This window comes from Sus scrofa, chromosome 11, assembly GCF_054392235.1.
Source record: "Sus scrofa isolate SSC_HxYL_T2T_F1_AM1 chromosome 11, Sscrofa_HxYL_maternal_Yorkshire_Landrace_v2.0, whole genome shotgun sequence".
NCBI classification, from domain to species: domain Eukaryota; kingdom Metazoa; phylum Chordata; class Mammalia; order Artiodactyla; family Suidae; genus Sus; species Sus scrofa.
Window position 1 is genome coordinate 64,245,561 of NC_139393.1, and position 20,445 is coordinate 64,266,005.

The 20,445-nt window shown below is 33.2% G+C and overlaps 1 protein-coding gene and 1 long non-coding RNA gene across 11 annotated transcripts in view; one reads left to right on the forward strand and one right to left on the reverse strand.

The window, feature by feature from the left end:
- The window catches only part of LOC146398660 (uncharacterized), a 519,413-nt gene that overhangs the window by 334,650 nt on the left and 164,318 nt on the right, over positions 1-20,445 (forward strand). The window contains exon 5 of one of the 10 annotated variants that reach the window (XR_014820074.1): positions 7,651-9,992. The exons of the other annotated variants lie outside the window; for them this stretch is intronic. The gene's annotated coding sequence lies outside the window, so the exon portion shown is untranslated. Of the gene's footprint in view, positions 1-7,650; positions 9,993-20,445 lie in introns of those variants that run through there. 10 annotated transcript variants of the gene reach the window in all.
- Positions 1-20,445, reverse strand: part of LOC146398661 (uncharacterized) — a 200,129-nt gene that overhangs the window by 6,937 nt on the left and 172,747 nt on the right. The gene's annotated exons all lie outside the window — the stretch shown is intronic.

Here is a 20,445-nt window from a genome sequence, read left to right on the forward strand (position 1 = left end):
ATGCCCCACCTGGGATTGCTCCAGACAGGAAATGGGGCTTGCCATGTGAGGTGGTGCTGGCAAGACCTGCTGAGGTCAACCACTCTGCCCTCTGGCCCTTGCATTCTGAACCCCTGATAGACGAAGCCATCCTAATGATCTGGGATTGCCTTTGGGGTCCTTCTTCCTTTACCTGGGATAGTATTTCCAGGTGGCTATTGAGATGGCTGACTAATTGCCTTATCGAATGGCAATGAGGCCCCAACCTTAGTGTTCTCTCCCCAACAGACTTTCTCATCCATTTCAGTATGAAAAGCCTGAGAATCTTCCAAATTCTAAATTTCTGGTTCCTCTTTGTTTCTCAATGTAATCTTCAGGTTATTTCTCTCGTCTCACATTTCACTATAAGCAGATAGGGAGAGGTGGGTCACTACTTCAACACTTTGCTCAAAGATTTCCTCAGCCAAACACCCAATTTCAGTTCTTGCAATTTCTATCTTCCACAAAACACCAGGACATGAACACAGCTCATCTAAGTTCTCTGCCACTTTATAACAAGGATCTCCTTTCCTCTAGTGACTAAAAATGTGATCCTCAGTTCCACACGAGACTTCATCAGAATGACCTTCATTGTTCATATTTCAACCAACCTTCTGTAAACAGGATTACTTACGTGTTCTCTAAGCAAACTAAAGCTTTCATATAGCTGTCTTCTTCTCTTTCTGAGACTTCACCAGCGTCACCTTTAAAGGTCTGTTTATGGCAAGGTAGGCTCTAGCACACCCCTCAAAACTCTTCTGGCCTCAACTAGCAGTTCCAAAGTCATTTCTACGTTTTTAGGTATTTGTTACAATAACATACCCACAGCTTGGTACCAGTTTCTATCTTAGTCTGTTCAGGCTTCTATAACAAATGCCATAGAAATAGATAGCTTATAAATAATCAAAATTTATTTCTCATAGTTCTGAAGGCCAGGAGGTCCAAGATTAACACACCTGTAGATTCCATCTCTGGAGAGCTCCTTCCTGCCTCATCTTTTCCTTGTGTCCTCATGTGGCAGAAAGGAGACCAAAGCGCTTTATGATCTCTTTTATAAGGGCACTAATCTCATTCTTGAGGGTTTTGCATGGGAAGTGGTTGACAGAGCCCATCTAGGTCAGCCACTTAATACACAGAAAATGATGAAGAAGATTGGAGACTAGATCTGGGTTGAAGAGGAAAACGTCATGGCACATTATTTTCAATTAAAATTTAAATGATCAATTCAATCACTATATTTTTTCCCCATAATAATGATTCTTTCTTTCATGAGAATAATCTTTCTGTAGACCCAAAGTCAGACTTGTAGGCCAAGACGGTAAATTTTCTCCCTATTTTCAGCAAATGTTATAGAATTAAAACCTGCCCAGTTACAACTTGTTCCTTTTCTGGTTTTATCCGATGTATCCAAATATCTATTTCACAACTACTGCCAAAATGGCAATGATGGTGAATATAATCTCAAATTTAGGTCCCAAGAGTTTGTATTTAACTTACCAGGGAGTGGAGAGATACATAATACTTTGATATGGAAGTAGCTGAGCTTTTAGAGAAATCATTAAGGTGATTATGAATAAAAAAAGTTTGAGTAAGTAGAGAATGGAAGTTGGTACGGAAACTGTAAGTAAGGAAAGATTTGATTATGTGATGGAATAAGAACACACTCATCTCAGTGTATTAAAACAACAAAAAAATTTTCCTCATACCACATTTCTTTTTTTTCTTTCATTTTTTTGGGCTGCATCTGGCATGTGGAGGTTCCCAGGCTAGGGTTTGAATCAGAGCTGCAGCTGCTGACCATAGCCACAGCCACAGCAACACCAAATCTGAGACACATCTGTGACTTATGCCACAGCTTGCAGCAACTCCAGATACTTAACCCACTGAGTGAGGCCAGGGATCAAGCCTGCATCCTCATGGATACTAGTCAGGTTCTTAACCTGCTGAGCCACAACAGGAACTATCCTCATACCACCTTTCTATCTCGGGTCAGCCGAAAGTCTCCACGCTGGTTATTCAGAGATTCAGGCCTCATCTCCACATGCTTCCATGGTTACACAGGCAAGGAAGCTAGAATGAAGTGAACAACTCTCAAGGGTCTACCCAGATGTGTCACCCATTACTTCGACTTATAGTTTATTAGATACAGAAAGTAAAATATCCCAGTCTAGTTCTTGTGAGACAAGAGTAAACTGCCACATGCATGAAAAGAAAAATCAAGCATGGCATGAGAATTAGTGACTGTCACACAAAAGTACAAAAAGCAGTAGTTCGCAGTGATAATGTGAGAAATAAAATTGATTAAATAGAAATTTTTAAAGATAAAGCTGATGCAGTGTTCCAAATATTTATTTTGTCTGTTTTTAGTAAGGTACCTACATTTTCTCCTTTGCTTCTTGAGGACTTCTTATATCAGAATTTAATACAGACTTGCTGTGCGGTGCCATTCATCCTCTCACACCATAGGGAGAGAGAGGTATGGAGGCAAGGTAATCCGAAAAGTCTTTGCCCTTCTAAACCTGACTATCCTATAGTTCACTGGTGCAATTTACTCAAAGGAAACCACAAATATGAGCTTGCTTTGAGAAAAACATCACTTTCTTAGGCATCCAAAATGAGAGGAGAAGCAGGATATAGATTTGAATCTAAAGACAAGCATTTCAGAGACAGCAATCTCAAAGAGAAAATTGAATCTCTGATAAACCAAAAGATTATGTACCCACAGTTTGAAATGTCATCAAGCAGTGATCTGGAAATCTAGGCAAAATAGAAGTAAATTAATGACCTAAAATTATATAATTTTATTTCAAAAAGTAAATATGGATTTCTTAATGTTAAAATTAAAACATAAACTCTAATCAGAAAACAACAAAAGCAAAATTATGGGAATCACATTTCTTATTCACCTGTCTACTTGAGTCTACTTTTAGTCAAAATACTCTTACAACACAGAGATAAATTTTACTTTTATATTCTAATTTAATGCTCTGATAGTTGGAACAACCTGTTTAAATGTTAAAAAAAAAAAGCTGGCAAGATGCAAGTATGACAACTGAAATTATAATACAAAATGTAAAAAAAATACATTTTTTTGTATAATTAGTATTTAAAATCTTATTATTATACCTTTTAAAAGATGCTGCATTGTAACAACAAAAGTTGTTTGAGAATCAGCCTTATCACCTCATTTTATGTAAATTTTGTAGCTAATTTGTTCCACTGAGAATCAATTAGTTAATAGTAGAAAACAGCTTCTGTTTGGGGCATGCTTTTGTTAACAGTAGCTAACTAGAAATTAGATTTGTTAAACTTTTAAGATACATTGATAAAGAAACATGATAACATGACATGGTATTCTTTTTTTTTCATTTCTTTATATATATATTTTTTCTATCGTACAGCATGGTGACCCAGTTACACATACATGTATACATCCTTTTTTCTCACTTTACGTGTTCCATCATAATTGACTAGACAGAGTTCCCAGTGCTACACAGCAGTATTCTTTTTTTTAAAAAAAAATGTTATCTGAAGCCATTGTTTTAGTGTTTGACATAGTTTTTATTGGAGAGATATCCTAAAAACTGCATGAAATAAGCCAATGTAGGCACTATTTTCAGTCTTTACTCCCACAGTAAATACTTTATATAGAATACTTCAAGTACATACATATATACATATATATGTATTATGTGTGTGTGTGTGTATATATATATGTGTGTGTGTGTGTGTGTGTGGGTGTGTTATGCTACACACCCATAGCATAACGTTATGAATTTATCGTTTTTAAACTCAACTGAACCAGTTTTTCTATCTTAACTCCCTCTAATCTTCCTAAATTACTTCCAGGAAAATCATGCTTAATCTGAGAGCACAATAAATGTAGGAGTAATGCAGATCAGGAAAGACATGAAGTAAAAAGTTTAGCGTTGTGCATATGTGGTGAAAACCTAGAGGTATGACAGAATAATGCATTGGAAGAGATCCAAAGAGTCTGGAACATAAAATACGGAGGAATTATTGATGAGTTATTCTGTAAGTCATGGTATGGAATTCAATCTTTATATAAAGGAGTGTCATTAGATGACTTCAAGGAGACTTTCAATTCAATCTGTATTTTATAAATACAGTTTTATCAACTTGGAGAACAATTAATTGGAAGAGAGCAAGATTACCAAAAGCAGTAGGGAGGGAATAAAGTAGATAGATGGGAGAAATATTTGGGAGCTAATTGTAACGGCTTGATGATTGTTAAGAAATGGAAAGATAAGGACAAAGATGGCATCATCAAAGCTGAATCTAAACTTTTAAACATTTATTTATACATCATTTTTTTGAGAGAATGAACCTTGGAATGAATAGTTAGCAAAATGTCACTTAATTTTACTTCTAATGTGGGGTGGGTAGGTGGTTGAAAATATATTTGTGTTGGACATGTGCATTATGAACCACAAGCATATATGTGACATTAAATCCAGAGAAGAGGGTATTTTCTGCTTAAGAAGTCTTTGTAGAGTAGGTGTCCTAGAAATGAATTGGTAGTTATACCAATATTTTCAGAATGAATAGAGGCCGAAATATCAGCAAAGCAGAATGAATATGAATTTGCTAGATAGATAAGAGGGAAAAAAATCAGGAAAGTGTAATCAAAGAAACTGAAGTTACTGGAAATAATGAAGATAGAGGATCATATGTCCAAATAGCATAAAGCTCGAAAGAGATGTTCAGTTTACAATATGGTGGAAAAATCAACCACATGGACCCTGCCTTTCAATCATAAGGACAGAGTATGAAGTGGGGTATGGTGATGTTAAAAAATGCCATTGGACAAAAAAAAGCATCTATTAAGAGATTCGTAGAACAGCTAATAAAAGATGAGCTAGTTCTAACTTTGTTGTTTTACATAATCACACCTTTTAAAAATAAAAAATTGAGGTCTACACTTTATCTCACAATCAAATGTGTAATTTTATTTCTCATATTTATTTATTTTATATATTTTATTTAAAATGCATAATTAAATTATTTATATCAGTAAATAGTAATAAAAACTAGTAGAAAAAATTATCTCATTGTATCTAATGTGACAGATAATTCTATCGATTTGATGAATTTCAGTATGCCAAAACTTTCCATTAATAAGAATTATTAATGATAGTAAATACATAGATTAAAATCAAAATCCAGTCCACATAATGCAGCATTTTTCACATGCAATTTAGAATGAAGAGACTTTCAGTTAGTTGGTTTGCAGAGTCCTATACAAAGAATCAAATATTTGAACATGAAGATTTTCTATCTAAATGTCTCCCTTTATAATGCCATGCATACTTTCTTTTGTAATTTTTGTAAAAATCAAATGTAACTATTATAAAATGCGGTATGAGCTACAACGTCAAACGCACAAATATGTTCATATATACATATACACACACAGTGCATATATATAGGTATCATTGTATTTAACATTTAAAAGGAACAAAATATACAGTATCACATATGATAATTTGTTAAACTTATTTTCTTAAATGTAATAATGACAAACATAAAAGTATATAAAATTTTAGCCAAGAATGCTCATAAAATGCTTTTTTAAATATTGAAATAGTTTTATTTCATGATATGCTTTATAATTATAATGTAGGAATATTTATTGACGGTAAATGAACCAAAGCAGAAATTTCAGTGTTCCACTCTTCTAGATGAATAATGCAAAGAGGAATGCATGTTTCTGATCTGCCTAGATGACGTCAGGGAAGAATCATAACTTGTGATCTTCATTCCAAAATCTGCTATTACCTCTTTAGCATTCTATATCTATAATGATCATTAAATTATTACTTATGAATTATTCCCTTATAAAGCATTTTAAATGTTATGTCAATTTTTTCCCAAAGATGGTATAAAAGAGAACAAGATTGACCTGGTATTGCATAAATTCTCAATTGCTTTGGACTCATTAATTCCTACTGGTATCTGGGTAACCAGAATATTTCTTGCTTTGAGAATATACAGCTCAGTAATTTTCAATGTTGAAAATAAATGCAATTTCTAAACTATAATATATTTTTTATGTATTGCAAGTGCATTATTCATAACTTATACACTATATGGGAGATGTTATAATTAAACAGCAAAATCTCTTAATGATGATTTACAAATCTTGAATATAGTATTATAGAATATGGGAACATTTCCTCATTAGCACAATATTTTTAAGGCAAAATCTTCTAATTTGTTTTACATAAGGGACAAGTTATGGGATAGATTAATAAGTTAAGTTCACCAAACTTGGACTCAGGAGACTGATTTCTTAGGGTGGATCTAGTTACTAATGATTCCATTTTTTGACATATGATTCTTATGTTTCATAATTCCTTTCTCTAAGGGTGTTAAAGTGTATAGCTTTTGGAGTTCCTATTGTGCAGTGGAATCGAATCCGACTAGGAACCATGCGGGTTTGATCCCTGGCCTCACTCAGTGGATTAAGGGTCCAGCATTGCCGTGAGCTGTGGTGTAGATCGCAAATGCAGCTTGGATCTGGCATTGCTGTGGCTATGGTGTAGGCTGGCAGCTGTAGGTTTGATTCAACCCCTAGCCTGGGAACTTCCATATGCCACAGGTGCAGCCCTAAAAAAGCAAAATAATAATAGTAATAAAAGTGCATAGTTTTTAAAGTACTTGAAAAGCTCAAACTTGTTTTGTAGTCAAATATTGAGATGCAGTCATGTGTTTGCAACTACTGTCTTCTCTACAAATGGTCAGACACCAAAAGTGATTAGCAATAAGTTTCCTTGATTTCCTTTGTTGAAACTCAATATGTTTATGTACAAACGTGTTATACACAGTAGGATTTGGGTAGCTGTTCCACAGTCATATTGATAATCTCCCATACAACCAAAAAATATGCACTGATAATCTCCTATGTACCAGGTATTGTGCTAGCATTAAAAAAACAGCAGCAAGACAGACACACAGTCCCAGCTGTCATTAAAGTTCCACAGTATTTGTGAAAACGAGCTTATTAGATTTTACAGCCCATTGCTTTCACGGCTAAGATGAGGATAAATACAGGGTATAGGTAGACTAGATGAGACAGCACAGGTTTTGTGAACCATTAGAAATTTATTTCCGTTAAGTAATGGCATAGAAACTCAGGCAAGAGATGCATGGTCATTATCCAGGTGAAGAAGGAAGGGTACTACAAGATGAGGAAAAAACAAATGCCAAGGTGAGATGAATGGGGTATTTGGGAATTGCAATTAAAAGTTGACCTGAACATTGAGTTTAAGAATAAAAAAATGGTATTGATAAGGCAGGATCCAGGCCATTATAAAAATTCCCCAGCAAAGGCATTCAAGTGTAGTGGTTCTTTAAGAGTGTAACACTTTACATCTGTGCAGTTCTGGAAAACAAGAACAGAAACCACAAGAGGTTGAAAAAATTAAGTTCTGTTAACAAAGAGTATGACTCCCATTCTCTCTTCTTTCCTCTCAACCTTTTGTCTGAGTAGTAGAGGACTTATCATGAATACAATCTTCCATTTTTGAATGTTCTTGATGCAAAAATGGATGTGACAGTCTAGTCTCACTCAGTTGATGCTAAACTGCCTAAACTACATTTGTGCTCCAGGCACAGCCTCTGTGGGGGACACCAAGGAAGCTGGTCTCAGCGGGAATCTCCAGAACAGAGGACCCTGGTGAAAATGGACTTTATGCCTTGTGTAGTTTGGAAAAGTCATCAATGTTTCTTCACTGTCACAAGGAGAACATCCTACGATTCTTCAATTTGTAAATATTCTCATTCTCTGGAGTTTCTTTTTCACATTTACCAAGATAACAAAGATGATTTGACTCTTTCCTCATTTTTTTTTTTTTGATATTGCACTTTTTAAAGGTTCATTTGAAATAAGACTTTACCAGTCAAGGGTACAATTTACTTTGTTAATATTTTCCTTAGATATACCCTTCTAATTTTGCAACTAAAATATTGATAATTTTAATTTGGTATATTTTATAATACATGAATAATTCAAGCAAGGAAGCAGCCCAGAGAATGATTGCTTTATAAATCATTTATTCCATTATAATCAGTCATATGATTTATAATAATCACAATTTGGGGGTAAATTATATATATGAGGCTGAATTTGGGAAAAGGCTGGAAAAGGAGAGTCTTTTAAATACAGCTGATGAGGTTTATAAAGATCACTCAATTTTTCCGACCTGACATGGTAACATAGCTGCCATTTACTATAGTGTTATTATCAAATCATGATATGGCATAAATATCACCTTCCATGGAAAAGATGTTATTACACTAAAAAATATTCAAAACAGTACATTTATGGAGGCAATTAGGCAGGAGTTTCAAAACCTTCTTTGCAAAGTTGACCTACTTACTTGGGTCAATATATTCTTTTAAGTGCTCCCTTGAAGAGGGTAGTGCTCTAGGAAACTGAATTTACCAACTTTTGGTGTCAAACATTAACATCAATAATTAAAATGTTAAAAGGCATTTCATATAAACGTTCTTTAAAAAGTTGCTCAAGCATAAAGAAATGAAAGGGAAAGTTTTACTTTGAGATGTCAATTATAGATTCTATTGAAAACACTACATAACTTATTAAAATATTCAAAATCTCATTTAAGTTGAAATTATAATGTAAAATGCCATTTCAAATCACCAGCTCTCCTGTTACTCAATGTTCTGTGGAAGAATGGATAAGCTCAACATTTAAAGAATCTTTCAATTTACCATTAATCTTCGAAATAAAGACTTTTAATTATTTTGGCACACCCCAATTTATCATTCAATACAGAAAAGACAATAATCTGTATAATACAATTGCTTCTAATATCTTCAGATATATATAGAGAGTGTGAAATATGAGGGGGAGAAATTGTTAGGCCCTTTCAAGAAAATGATAATAGAGAATCTTAAATTTTTCTTGGGTCCCAGCAAAGGAACTTTGCCTCTGTGTTTAGTCTACAAAATGGAAATAATGATGCTATTTCACAGGTTTCCATGAGTTTAAAATGAGAAAATTAAGGGTGAAAGCATTTTTGAGAGGTAGATGCAAACCATGTCATTTCTTTTCAGGGACAATGGGTAAAATGAACATAATGCTCTACTGTAGGATAATTTTGAAGATTAAGTGAGATAACGTAAAGCAAACAAAGCCTCTGACATTATAAGCACAGAATAAAAGTAGATATTTGTCACAGTAAGAAAGTAATAACATACCATTTTGAACTTATTTATATCATCTTTATAAACATAGACATCATGTTGAAATATAGCACATGCTGTTTAATTAAGGTAGAAGGTATTGTTTGTAATATAGTCTTCAGTTTTATTATACATTTCCTGTGCCAAATCTAGAAAACAATATTAAACTGTCAACATTCATCCTGGCCCACAATGTTTCTTTATATAATCATGTCTTTCTCCTGGTCTCTGTCATAGATACATGGGCACAGATGGCTTCTCTTTGTAAAGAAACTGCTATCAATCCCAGATCAACATTTAACAAATCTCTAGTGGCCAATATGTCTTACAACTCAATTTACTTAAAAATGTAAAAAAGACAGTTCTAAGAGTGGTATGTACTTGCTACTTTGAGAACAGTCTTATTTAAGAAAATGGATATGATGTACATTTTGTAACGCATATAGAGGTGTTTATATATGTAATACTTATTACATATGTAATAAAGGTGGTTTTAAGGGAAAAAAAATGAAATTTACATCTCAGTGTTGTTTTAACTATATACTTTAAAATATATCTTTTATTAACTAAATATTGAGAAGGTTGACACACAGGGAGAAGCAAGTAAGGATGCAGTAGGAAAAAATATGCTTTTTCTTTCAGTGTAAATAAAATGAGTTTGCCAAGGAAGTGGACTAGAAGTTCTGGGTCTCTGAACTATCTTGAACAAGTTGCATTTAACTTTGATGAGACAATACTGAAAATATAGGAAAAAATATGTAATTTAACTAGGGTAGATCATTCCCTCAAAGCTGAAAGGCTTCTTAAACTTGGCATTATGTAAAAAGTGTAGATGTCTATTTTTTTTTTTAAAGGATCTGTTATGTCTTCACTATTCTAAGACTGATTTATAACAGGGCTCTCTATCCTCTGATTTCAAAGTCAGGTCAGAGCTTCATCAGTCTTTTATTTCTCTTTCCTGGTGGAGGAGCATTTGTGAAACTAGATGAGACTCTAATCTAAATTAATAATTACAATTTCAAAGTGCAAAACCCAGTAATGTAGGTCCTGAGTGAAGAAATTGATAAAGCCAAGTAGTTTTTAAATTAGTAAGAAACTACAAAGTGAAAAATGGGACATAAAAGGTTAGAAAAGAAGTCTGTCTGAGCTTTTTCACTCAGGGTCAAAGTGACTTTCCAGTGCAGTGATAAACAGGGATTATGAAATAAAATGATGTTAAAATACAAGGGAAAAAAAGCCTTGTCACTTTCACCGTATCTCTGTACCTTATTTCATATCTATCAGCCTCAGCACAAACGGCAATTATAGGCAGATGTTTTGCTGGATGTTTTTTCTTTTGTGAGAAATAAGAAAGTTAGGGAATAAATATGAATGACTGCTTTGAAGAGAGATCAAATAGATGGATTTTAAGCTAGGCATTAAGCCATATTAAGCTTTATGCCTTCTGAAGAATTTTCAGTGGTATAGATTATCAGGCAAAAGGGCTTATATTAATGTAACAATTTTTAGATATACATTTTTAATACCTGGGAAAAATGGTAAAAAATACAAACAATGCAATTAACTATAATCTTAACCATTTGGTAGTATTTTAAAATATGTGTCTGATATTTTATAAAAGATGTTGAAAGATCTGGTGTATATTGTATTACATCCTCCTGTTAATGAGCAAACTTGTAAGTCATTATATAAAATCCACAATTAAAGATTCAATTCATTCTAAAAACGATTTTTGGAGAGTAGTAATTGATACAAGTTTGCAAAACTGGGTTAAAATTTTCTGTGTCTCTGATTGTAATTCATATACATTAGTTAGTGGAAATAGCCATTATTAAATCCTCTAAAGTTTAGATCATTCATTTAAAGTTAATCATGTCCTAAAACTTTGCCAGTATTATGTTAGGTCTGAGAATAAATAGAGGAAGAAGAAGCCCTGTTCTTAAAACAATTCAAATACTGTGGAAGATAAAAACAAAAAGAAAATTGAAATGCCATGTAAACTACCATGCGTGAACAAGGTAATAGCTAAGCACGTGAGGAAACGCAGGATTTCAGTCCACACTGAAAGTTCTACTGACTTAAGATGCAGTCAGGAATTGTCAGCATGGCTGTCAAGGCTCTGCCTAATCTTGCCCCTGAGTTCCAGCACTCTTGGTTATCATTCAGCTAGGCTGTATTATATTATGTGCACTCACAATAGTCTAGCCACACTGTTCTTCTGTCAATTGACTACCTTATAGGCTAGGAGTGATCCTCTCACTTGGAGCTTTTGCATTTTCTATGTTCCTTTACACTGAGATAAATTCTTTAGGAGTCTTTCCATAGGCAGCTCTTTATTTTTCTCCAGGTCTCATTGTTGGTGTTACACCATCAGAAAAGCTTTCTCCATCTTGCAGTCTGAAGCGGCCTCTCTGCAGCTGCCACATAGGTCCAAATGCAGCTCAGATCTGACCTCTGGCCTGGGAACTCCACATGCCACAGGATGGCCAAAGAAAAGAAAAGAAAATGAAAATGAAGCAGCCTCTCTGCTCTTATTTTGAATGGTTGTCCTCTTTTTGTTTATCTGGAAATTCTGTACTTACTTGTTTCTTTACTAAGTTGTTGGTTGTCTTTTTCACTAGAATACATGCACTATGAAGGTAAATAACATTTTTTTTTTGGCTTGTTTTTCTATCCTCAATTACTAGAGCAGTAGCTAACAGCCCCAATTTCCTGATCTGTAAAATGAGGATTAATTATGGCTTCATGGACATGATTTTTTTGAGTTAAATAATAAAATTCATCTAAATATTTAAGAGTGACTGTAGTGACTGCCAAAAGTGTTATCTATTTTTTCACACTAAAATTTTTGTGCTGATAATCTTCTACATGCTGCACATATTTGGGTCCAGAGGGGAATAAATACTTTATTTAAAATACATTCAGTATATAGAGATACAAAAGTTTCACATTTTATATATAATGGATATAAATGATATAGTTTATACACATAATGGCCATTATACACATACATAATAATGAGTGTTACAGATAATAGATATACCTATCTGTTCAAATGCTATATGCAACTTTTTACAATGTGAGTAAAGCTCTGTGTTAAATATCATCACGTCAACAAAAATGACTAAAAAAGCACATGATGGTTCTATCTCTAACACATATATATATACATCAAAATTGATAAGATGGCCTTGCATAAGAATAATTGTCTTAAATGCAATTTAAAGTTGTAACTCAAAAATATGCTATTATGAAGCAAATGTAAAGTAAAAAAGAAAATAATTTGTCTTTTACTAAATGTCCAATTTTAGGATGACTTCTTATCAGAGTTTCTGGAAAAAAATTAAATGAGTTTAATGATGAGCATTACAGAATGAGATATCTTTAGAAATCAAATTAGCCTGTATCATTACAGCTTTCTTGAAAAACTGATATTGGATTTGGTAGACTAATACCTGAACCTATGGTGAGCTTATGATCTTACGATTACAAGGAAGAAAGCAAATGAGAGCAGTTATAGATATTGCAACACTCACCTTAACAAAAAATTAAAAAAATTAAAACCATGTAATACAAATGGTAAATTTGAGGAATAGAAAAATTATTTTATTTTTAAAAGAGCTTTTAATTAAGAGGAGCATAATTTCCAGTACTGTACCTTATAATTATCCTAAAATTAGCAAAATAATCAGTCTAAATGGAAGATAAATTTAAAATGAAATAACAGTCTTGGGTTGAAAGGTTGCAGCACAAAACGGGATTCTTGTGAAGGGAGAGAATATCAGTGATGGCAGGGAGAAGTGGAGAAAGACTGAGAAAATGCCTTACACACACATTTTACACCAAAAAAAACCCAGACCAAAAACCAAACCAAAAAATCCCAAGCACACCATTAGACTACAAGAGGCCCTTGAAAAATCTTTTCTGAAACATAATGTTTTAAAATGTATTCAAGATGTCACTCTTTCATTTGAACATTAATTAAAGTCATGGCATTTAATTTTCCTAACTTTATAAAAAGTAATGAAACTAATGTGAAATTCAGTGTTTTATCTTCTCCCCATCTTCACCCCATCACAGTTCATATAATCATTTTCTCAATAACATTTCTACTTCTGTTGATTGCTCTCTCAATTAATTAAGTTTTCTTGTGAGTTTAAATATTAACTATCTATGCTTCTTTAGTAATTTTATGCTCCATTTTCTCAATTGGTAATTATAGCTATAGGCAATATGCCATTATGAGGAAGGTTCATAGGTTATAGATTATGATTTTCTTCTTAATGTGAGCTGACTGTTTAGATGCCATGTCCATGGTGAGAAAGAAAGGAAAACAGATTTTTTTGCAACCTTTTTCTTGTTTATATCTGCCTTCAGGTATCTATCAGACTTAATTATGTCAATATAACAAATATTGTCAAATACAAAATGCCTTTGAGGAAACAAGAATAGAAGCAGTTGATAAAAAGTCAGCCTAGTATTTACTCTAAAAATATGTCAGCACTTAGGGAACTGGTGTAATGGGCTGGACATTTTCTTTTTCAGAATCGTAATTTGTTAACCTGGTCTAAACTTAGCCATGAAGTTGAAAATAAGCCTTTTTCTCCTTTTGATTTCTTTAGAATTATTTTGTAGTGCATTTTAAATTAAAAATTTTAAAATGGTCATTGCAAGGAACTTGATACTTTGTACTTTGTATTTTGTACTTAATACTAAGTACTCAATACTTGTACTTTGTAAGAAAACAATATTTTGTTGAAAATACTGGGCAACTAAAGTTCAATATCATCAACACCTAGAGATCAGGGATTCTAAGAAACGCTCGTTGTTATGAATATGGACCAACCATTTTCAAAATTTGCTTTCCAGAGGACATCCTTTCACTGGTCTCTTTTTTTATCATAGATTTTCCCTCTTTTTGAGAAAAGAACTGTATCTTGATTTACTTCTGGAGTATATACATGGTAGTGTGAGAAGTAATTCTCTATCCCAAAAGACACTTGGATGTTTTTATCAAGAGATAATTTGGGGCTAGTAAAAATAATTTCCAACCAAAATAGCCTCTTTCATTCCCAGCATTCCGTTAAACTATTATCTCTATACCTCATGAGTGACCCAAACATTTATTGTCTTGATGGCTGCAGCAGGTAGTTTTCTGCTATTTTGTTTCATTTGTTTATCATGCGGTCAGTGTAAATAAATTTGGATGAAATTTAGAAGAAAATAACTTCATATGTTATTGGCAAGGTAACCAAAACACCAGTAAACCTATACAAAAAAATCTCAGATGCTAATTAACAGAATTCCATTCAGAATAACAAGGAATTAGTCTAGTGAAGACACAATTGCCACTAATGTTGAACATTGTACCCTAAGGATTTTACCACTTGGATTGAATACAAGATATTACTGTAAGGTCCCCTACTACTACACCACAAATACTAGATGCTGCTGCAACAGTGCAGATATGACATCAAATAGAAAAAGCAATGAAATAAAATAGATTATTTTGTAATTCTAATAATCAGAATTTACAAACTGTGCCTTTGTTCTCAGATAAGGTAGTCTACATATGAATTATTATTTTTTGTGGAGGATACTAAAGGAAAGTCTTAGATTGTTAGATAAAAGTCAAGAACTATATGTTAACACAAAATAAGAAAAAAGATATTTTCAAACATTTGGATAGTTTCAAACTTGAATATTATTCCAAGTACATGCTCTGCAAGTATTTTCTTTAATCCATGTATATCTGTTAAGAACATGTAGAGAGGAAGATGAGACACAATTCTTTTAGATGTTTTTTTCCAACAGGATAATCACAATTAAGTTCATAATAAGAGCTGTTATAAAATGCTATAACATTTTCTGATGACAATATCATCTGCTGATACCTTATATTGCTAAGATCTTATCCAAAAGTTTTAAACTGTAGCACATGGTAGCATAACGATAAATCAGTCTTTAGAAACAGCATTTTAAGTCAGGTTTTATTAATGTATATGCTATTTCCCAAGTTTTTATGCAGTCTTGATGGTGTAACTTATATTACTTCATATTTAATTATGATACCATTTATGCCTATGTCTACCAAAATATGTTAATTTACTAGCACTGACCTATTTCAACTTTCCCCTTCCTTATTTTGCCTCCATAATGATACTTTAAAAAACTATATAATTGTGTATTAGTCAGGGTTCTCTAGAGAAACAGAATCAATTATTTATTTATTTGTTTGTTTATTATTTTATTTTTTTGTTTTCTAGGGCCATACCAGTGGCATATGGATGTTCCCAGGCTTGGGGTCGAATCAGAGCTACAGCTGCTGGCCTACACCACAGCCATATCAACACCAGCATGGTGGCGCCTACCACCTATACCACAGCTCACAGCAATGCCGGATCTCTGACCCACTGAGCAAGGCCAGGGATTGAACCCGCAACCTCAGGGATAGAACCTGCAACCTCATGGATACTAGTAGGATTCATTTCCGCTGAGCCACAACGGGAACTCCCACAAATCCCTTAATATTTTGTCTGCAGATTTAAGAATTGGGAAATCCACTGACGTAATTCAGTCTGTGTCTGAAGGTCTGGGAACCAGGAGCTGTGATATCACAGGGCAGGAGCGGATGGATGTCCCAACTTAGGAAGAAAGAGAATTCACCTGTGCTTCTGCTTTGTTCTATTCATATTGGTGAGAGCGGATCTCCTTACTCAGTCTACTGATTCAAAAGCTAGTCCTTTCCATACGCACCCTCACAAACATACCCAGAAATAGTTTCATTAGCTACTTGGCCATCCCTTAGCCCAGTCAAGTTGACAAAAATTTAACCAAGAAAACCAGGTTTCTTTTTTCTTTCCTTTTTTATTTTTCTGGATTATTTTCTTAAAAGAGATTCCTAAGATTGAGAGTATTTGTCCAGGATAATTAAGTATAGCGTCACTTAAAAAAACTAACCTAAACATTTATGTTCATTCATCAGTATTGAGTCATCATTCCACTTAGTAGTCCTTTTGCAACCAGTGTTTAAGGGGTTGAATGAGTTTATCATTTAAACTACATCATCTGCAACAATATTATATGCTAAGTTACTTAAATATTTTCAGCTGTATATTGTTAGGTGTGTGATTTTCACTGTACTAATTTTTATAAAATATAAAAAAGCTACTTATGGCAAATTAACAATTTATATCTAGCCTTCTATGAATGACTAGAGCTTTATAGGATACAAAATATATTGTCAAGATTTATTTCAAAAAAACTATAATTCATATTAAACATCCTATACGCTAAAACATAACTTTTTAAAGCAAATATAAATTTATGATATACCATTTCCTATTTTATTCCAGAAATATATCTGGATTTAATTTTTAAAGAAGTTCAGTGTAAAATTATATATTTTGTTCATATTTCCTTATGTTCTAAAAATATTTTTTTAATTTTGTTGATTTAAAAATTTTAAGCACATGTGCTTTAAAAGGTGCAGAAAGAAAAATTGTGCATTTTCTTTTTGTATTAACTGGAGTGGGGGTAGAATATTTTAACTCTGATTTTCTTACATTTTTCTCATAAAATAGACAAAAAATGGTTTACCAATTAACTGTCGTGAGCAAGAACAACTGGTGATAAACCACCTAAAATTATTGGGACCTCTTTGAGTAAGAACAAATATTTTTAGTAGGAACATCTTTTTTTTTTTTTTGAGCCAATCAGTTGATTATAAATTTATGTCATGTATAATTTCGTCATTTTAAATTTCAATTAGATGCATATTTATGACACTTAATTTGAAGTATTATCATGAGAATACTCTGAATTTTTATTATATATTTAGGATTTGGCTTGACTATGAGGATATGTTTTACAATATTTAAATATAAAACTAATTTTACTAACAATTATAGTTTTGCTTATATTTTATTATTTATATAATTTATTTTTTTCATTCAAAGGCACTTTTGAGTAAAAATGATTGGACAACATATTAGGTCCAGCACGTAATGCAATACATCTATTGTAAGGAGAGAATAATAAATTACTTACTTTTTTTTTTTTTTTGTCTTTTGCCTTTTCTTGAGCCGCTGCTGCTGTATATGGAGGTTCCCAGGCTAGGGGTCTAATCGGAGCTGTAGCCACCGGCCTACACCACAGCCACAGCAACGTGGGATCCGAGCCGCATCTGCGACCCACACCACAGCTTACGGCAACGCCGGATCGTTAACCCACTAAGCAAGGCCAGGGATCGAACCCACAACCTCATGGTTCCTAGTCAGATTCGTTAACCACTGTGCCACGACGGGAACTCCTAAATTACTTACATTTTACACTAAATATATTTCTTTTGTATCTGTGTATGTTAATATACATGGATCTACTGCCAAAAATGCAATTTGATGCATTTACTCCTATGTTATTCCCAGTTCTCTAGTGATAGATCTCTATGTCAGTTCCTACTCTGCATAACAAACACTACTGCATTACATATCCTTGCAAATGTGTGCATGTGTTTCTCAGAAGGGTGAACAGTGGGAAAATTACTGGGTCACAGTGTATGAATATATCATTGACTCTATTATAGACTATATATTACATGCTCTTATGAAGTAGTTACCCCAAATTTTCATTACTATTTTGTATTATTTGACTTTGACTTTTTCAAATATCATAGGGTCAAAGTCTATACCTTTTAAAAATTTACCTTCCATGGTAATTCATATGGTTACAATCTCTTTGTAGATTACCTTCATGGTATGCCATTCTATGAACAGCTAATTCACATAAACTGCTCATTTTTATTCTCATTTATTGTTATTTAATTTTCAGAAATGTATTAGTGTAGATATCAAATTTTGTCAATTACTTTTATTGTAAGTATTTCTTCTTTTGTCTGTCTTACTTACCAAGGAGTAGAAACACAACTGGTCTTTGGATGAGGACTGGTTGACTTAAATGTTTAAAGTTTCAAACACTTTATCCACGCTGCCTTATTAAGAGCTGCCTTCCTTACATAAATATGACATACAATGTTCAATTTTCTCTTTTCCATTCAAACAAAACATTTTTTTCCTATAGCATCCTGTATCCATTGACCAAAATCTTTTTGTTGTTTCATCTTACACAATCACATAATATTTCTCAGGAATCTTAATATAGTTGAACAATTTTAAAAGGCCTCTGTGCTTGGAGTTCCTGTCATGGCTCAGTGGTTAACAAATGTGACTAGGAACCATGAGGTCGTGGGTTCAATCCCTGGCCTTGTTCAGTCGATTAAGGATATGGCGTTGCCGTGAGCTGTGCTGTAGGTCGAAGATGCAGCTTGGATACCATGTTGCTGTGGCTCTGGCATAGGCCGGCAGCTGTATCTCCGATTGGACTCCTAGCCTGGGAACCTCCATATGCCATGGGTGCAGCTCTAGAAAAAAGGCAAAAAGACAGACAGACACACACACACACACACACACACACACACACACACACACACACACACAAAGGCCTATGTGCTTATTCAAATAAAACAGATGATGTATAATAAAATATGAATATAAATAAAACACACATTACATATTTATATATATATCATTATATATTAATATTAATATGTTGTACAGAATTTGTGCTTATGGCCATCCATAATCTGAAAAATTTTTATTTACTTCTCAGATAAGCTAAAGTTCACAAACTGTTAACTACTTAGGAAAGCTTTAGTAAAATCCCTAGTCATGTTAAAGTAAAATTAAATTAAACTCTTAAGTATAATGAAGAAATATATAATCAAATTTAAAAATTCATGAAGTTCCCTGGTGGCTCAGTGCATTAAAGATCTGGTATTGTCACTGCTGTGGCTAGGGTAGCTGCTGTGGTGTGGGTTTGATCCTTGACTCAGGAACTTCCACATGCTGTGGAAGTGGTCAAAATAAATACATAAGTAAGTAAATCAAAATTCATAACATATATCAACAGATATGATAGTTAAGTACATCATATATTCTTGAGGTAAAGAGAGTGACTTTTAACACCAATGATAGAATCTGTAGAGATAATATTTAAACGCACTCTAAAAAGTAAAATCTTAATACCTAGTGTGCTTCCAAATTAAGGCAATACATTTTAAATAATCTACACTAAAATGGCTTTTTAAAATAATGTTACATAAACCCATCTTACAAGCCAGTATCTAAGTCTTGGTGTATATTCCTTTGCACATTTATTCTATGTATATGATAATGCAAATATTATTTTATTAAAAATATCTTAGTTTATTGGAGTTCCTGTCAAGGCTCAGCAGAAATGAATCTGACTAGTTATCCATGAGGATGCAGGTTCCATCCCTGACTTTGCTCAGTGGGTTAAGGATCGAGCATTGCCATGAGCTGTGGTGTAGGTTGCATACTGCAGATGCGTCTTGGATCCCCCATTGCTGTGGCTGTGTTGTAGGCCCCGGCAGCTGCAGCTCTGATATGACCCCTAGCCTGGGAACCTCCATAAGCCATGGATGCAGACCGCAAAAGACAAAAAAAAATCTTAGTTTATCCATACTGTTCTTTAACTTGCTCTTTATTCTCTTTAATATCAAAAAGGATATAATAAGAAAAATTAAAATCACATTAGACACTGGTGAAATATCCCATTTAAAGCTATTTAAAAGTTAAAATTTTGAAGGTAAACACAACAGAAAAACTGTGTTTACCTTTAAAATTGCCAAAAGATAGTCTGGTTACAATCACATAAAAGTATGTTCAACTTCATTGGTAATTAAATAAATGCAACTTAAAATAGAAATTTAATCAACTTTAATTAGTTCATAAGATAATTATTTAGTTAAAATACTGATTGTTATAAAATTCAGCACAAGATAATTGTAACTCACTCATAATGTTTTATATGATTTAATTGGCAATATATAGCAAAAGCTTTAAATATTTTTCTATCTGTTACTTAGAAATGGTTTCTGGTTAATTAAATTATAGTAATATTAAATATGTTGTTAATGACACTGAAAAATTATAATGCTATATTTTAATCATCAAAACAAGTTTAAATAGCATTCAAACTTTTCAATTATGAAATGCAGTTATTTCTATTTTCTCTCTCAACTCTCCACCCCTCCACCCCCAATTTCCGTAGCTGACCCATGACCTCAGCTAAATAGTGAACACTTCTTAGAGTCCATCTCTCATGCTTTTCAGGAAA